Source organism: Galeopterus variegatus, unplaced genomic scaffold (assembly GCF_000696425.1).
Source record: "Galeopterus variegatus unplaced genomic scaffold, G_variegatus-3.0.2 Scaffold6548, whole genome shotgun sequence".
Taxonomy (NCBI): Eukaryota; Metazoa; Chordata; class Mammalia; order Dermoptera; family Cynocephalidae; genus Galeopterus; species Galeopterus variegatus.
The window spans coordinates 77740-82347 of NW_007732659.1; the positions used below are offsets into that span (position 1 = coordinate 77740).

General features: G+C 45.7%; 1 pseudogene; it reads right to left on the reverse strand.

The window, feature by feature from the left end:
* Positions 1-2097: 2097 nt before the first annotated feature.
* On the reverse strand, positions 2098-2521 carry LOC103606397 (annotated as a pseudogene).
* Positions 2522-4608: the final 2087 nt, after the last annotated feature.

Genomic DNA, 4608 nt, shown 5'->3' on the forward strand with positions numbered 1-4608 from the left:
TTATTGAGAATATGAGCAAATTTATATGCCTACAGAAAATCTCAAATTTTAAAAGATTTTTTTCCCCAATATCAACATGAAATACAATGTAGGAGAGTTCACATAGGCAAAATTTTGGAATTTAAGGGAATTGAGAAGCAATGGACAGGAAAGTGGGTATTGGTGTTCCTGGGTGGAAATAGTTATCAAGAGGAAAAAGATGAGAGGAAAAGTCTGAAATCAAGAGTGTGTGGGGAATCTGCTGAGAGTTTCTGCTGAACCATGTAGGGAATCAGAAGAGTTGTATTTGAAGATATTATGGAGTCATTTCCAGAGGTTTAGTAAACAGAAGAATATGATATTTTGGGAGAGAATACCAAAGTGTCAGGAATCAGGAGTATGGGGGGGGGGAGGGAGAGAGAGAGAGACAGAGAGAGAGAGAGAGAGACACAGAGAGAGAGAGAGAGAGAGAGAGAGATGGCTCCAGTGTGTCCAGAAAGCAGCGCATAGTATCAAAGATTGTAAGATTGTTCTGGAGTCTTAAGACTCAATGTTGTTCAACCTGTTGGGACTTACTTAGGACCAGTTACCCCTTTCTTCTTTCCTATTTCTCCCTTTTGGTATAGGAATGTCTATCTTGTGCATGTCCCACTGTTGGAAGTAGAAATAACTTGTTGATTTCACAGGTTCACGGCTGGAGAGGAATTTTCCTCAGGATGGATTGTGCCTCGAGTCTCACCCATCTCTGATCTAGATGAGACTCTGGACTGGACTTTGGGGTTGGTGCTGGAACAAGTTAACACTTTGGGGCTCTTGGCATGGAATGATGTATTTTGCATGTGAGAAGGACATGAATTTTGGGGGGTCAGGGGTGAAATGCTATGGTTTGAATGTGTTCCCAAAAAGTATGTTTTAGAAATTTAATCCCCAATGTAATAGCGTTGGGAGGTGGGGCCTAGTGACAGGTGATTAGGCCACGAGGGTTCTGCCCTCATGGATGGATTAATGCCGTTATTGTGGGAGTGGGTTTGTTATCGTGGAAGTGGGTTCCTCATAAAAGGACAAGTTTAGCCCCTTTGGCCTCTCTTTCGTGCTTTCTTGCCCTTCCACCTTCTGCCATGGGATGATGCAGCAAGAAGACCCTTGTTCATTTTGTGCTACTGTTATAGTAGCAAAGACTACCATAGATAAATTACTATTTGCTACTATAACAGTAGCACAAAATGAACTAAATAAGACATTGCCCCTTGGACTCTCTCTCTGTTTCTCTGGGTCCCTTCAAACCCTGGCTACAAAGGAAAAATAGATGAAGATCATCTGGTTTGATTCTAAATTCTGTTTTCATCACACTGGTATTGGAGGAAGGTAGGGGTCATGCATATATGAAACTGTAGTAATGCTTTGTCTTTTCAAAGAAAGCAGAAGCAAGGTTCTAAGTATCTAAGTCCTGGATCTGGTTCAGAGCCGGTGGAGTTCTGGCCCTGCTGCTGGAAATGGTCAAGGCCTTCTCTTGGGCAACATGCAGGAAATGGGTATGGAGCTGACTGTGGAGGTCTCAGAGTGTTGGGCCACTGGCTGGGTACTAGAGGTCCTCAACATAGGTCACTTTTGGGGGACCAAGAACTTCAGTGGGGCCCTGTCCATTTTTGCTGTGAATTGGATGTTCCCCCAAAGTTCATGCTGGAAATTTAATCCCCACAATGACAGCGTTAAGAGAGTGGGAAATCCTGTTATGGTAATTGAAAGTTGAGGCCTTGAGGAGATGATTAGATTGTGACAAACATGCCCCCAATGAATTGATCAACCCATTGATGGTTTAGTGGGAGTCATGGGTATGGTTACGATGGTTTTAAAAGGAGATCACATGAGGAGGTTAGTCTCTCTCTGCTCAAGCCATCAGCCATGTGACACCCTACATTGCTGGAGTCACCACCGAGAGCAAAGTCCTCACCAGATGTTTTTCCTGGACTTTGATATTCCCAGTCTCTGAAACTGTAAGCAATAAATATTGTTTCTTTCCAAATTACACAGTTTCAGTATTTCTGTTATAAGCAACAGAAGTGGACTAAAACAATGTTTAAAGTCCACAGCAGAGTGGCAGCCAGGGCCATGGTAGTCTCAGCCAGAGCAGTGCATGCAGCCACAGGGTGTACACTCAGTGATCCCGCCCACTTCCTGCTGGCTCTGAGAAACCAGCAAAGGCATGGTCCCAAAGTGGGTATCCTGAGTCTGAATACACCGCAGGCAACACAAGTTCTCATTGCTCAGTTTTTTCCACTTGGCAGTCAGATATTGATGTTTGTAGGCTTCTCACAGGCAGCATTCATAGAGTCATCTACTGATGGCCTAGTTGTAAAAGAGCTTGAAGACCTAACAGGATTTTTGCTGATGCACCTTGAGAATGGGCCAGGGAAATTCCACCCTCTCTTTCCTGCATGAAATTCTTTCCCACTTGCCTCATCTTCTGATCTAACTCACTCAGTGTTTGCTCTATGAGCTACCTGCCATCCAGGGGAACTTTAAGACTTCTCATTTTCCACATGGAGGCTGCTTGAGTGAGTTGAGTGTGGACTGCTGGGAATGTAACAGTGTTTTTTGAGCTTCCTTCCCCTCTGCTGCGGGCAGTCTCTGAAGCTCGTGGAAGGCCTCAGGCTTTCAAGGTTTTCCTCTGGATTAAGCCTCGCCCAACCAGGCCATTAACCTTTTTGATTAATCAAGACCTGGGGACTTTGTTTTCCTCTGCCAAATTTTTCACACATACATCTCAATGGGGGATTGACTGTATTACTGGAAAAGGGTGTGCTGAAGACCAGTGTGGAGAAGGGAATTGCCCATAAAGTCCAAATCCTGAAAAAACTGTAACCAAAACAATTCACAAATTCAGAATCATAATCATATTTTTATAAATTTAAATAACAATATACTTTGAAAATGTTTTCACTGGTTTGGATTGCTATACATTTATTGCCTCTTTTTTTTAACCTTATATTCAAGGTTTTTTTTAAAGTTTATTTATTTTTTTACATTCTGAGGTGGTGTTGTAGAGCAGTTGGTGGGGAGGGGGGAGAGGGGAAAGAAGAAGGATATAGGGTGGGAGAAGGAGAAAGGAGGAGGGGCATGGTTGAGGTCCATGGCACCCCCTCATTCCTGCAAGGGAGACCAGGGGGCTTCCAGCGGTGGCTTGGTCATTGCTGGGCTGGTTACGGGTGTCAGTGGGGGTATGGCTGAGGCCCTTGGCCCCACTATCACCCCAGCTCATGAGCCCAGGGTGCTTCCTGCAGCAGATTAGTGGTCATCACTGGGCTGGTTGTGGGTGTCAGGGTGCATGGCTGAGGCCCCCAGCCCACCTCCCTCCCTGGCTTGGGAGCACAGGGGGCTTCTAGTCCATCTAGGTTTTATAGGTATTCTTGGGTGATGTGAGACATTTACTAGTTAATATCAAACTTTGTCTTTGGTCTGTGGATATTTTGTTTTTTCTTTTAGTTCTGTATTGAATTATTCACTGTTCCTGCCACTTAAACTCTGCACTGGAACTAATTTGTTGTCCTTTTCTTGCTTCTAAAATAAGGGAACTTCCTGGGGGAACCAGAACTTGCGTTCTGTGGTTGAGCTAAATTGCTCCTTTGCTGCTGATCCCCTGGGGAAGGCTTTTTGTGCAGCTCAGGTTTTAATGGTTGACTTTGTAGGTACTTCTGGATCTCATGAGAATCGGTGCACCTGGGTTGTGTAGAAACTCTGGTCTGGGCCTGAGTCTTTTCAGCAAACTTCACCCCCTACAGATCTATATTCCTGACCAGTCTCCACTGAGTGGTCCTACGCTGATTGGAGGGCAGTCCAACTGTCCGTGATGTGTCCTAATGTTCCTGTGGTGGGCCCATCTCCCCCACTGCCCATACTCCAAACATTTCCCATGGGATGGGCTGTGCATCGGTCCCCTGCAGTGACTCACCACCCTCTGAGTGGCTCCTTTTTTCAGCTGTTGTGGCTCCTTGCTCCTATGTGTGTCCATGGGAACCCTGTCAGTGGTCTTGCTGGCCTGTGGCCACCAAGGCCCTCTTCTCCCTGCAGCTTCCAAGCAACTTCATATAAAGGGCACAGCTGTGGCTTTTGCCAGCTTCTGCTCCTTGTGCTCAGCAGCTCCAGCCTTGAAGCGGCCAGGATTCAAAATGGTCAGAGTGGTCCTTTCTTTCTCTCATTGTGGCTTCTCCTGCCTTCATGCACTCTGTAGGTCTCTCCTCCTCTTCCCCTGAGCTATAGTGGCAGCTTGGCTGTCATTGCTTTTTAACAGTTGTAAATTGGTTGATTTGGGGGAGAGAGTGATGCTAAGAACTATCTATTCTGCCATCATGACCAGAAGCCCCTTTATTGCCTCTTTCTATGGCCAGAAGGATGTCCTCTTTTCTCTAGTATGTATAGAAAATTTGTCCCATGATTGGTCTAGCATGAGTGATCCCATGGAGTTCTCTATGGGTTTTGTAAGGAAAGACCCTTTGGACTTCTCAAGTCCTCTTTGGCAGCACCACTTCTGGACATTCCTCCACAGCTTTTGCCCAGGCAGTGCTGTCCCATCAGAGATGTGTTGCTCGACTCTGGTTCTTTGGTCTGATGGGCAGAGTCCTAGGCAGTCAG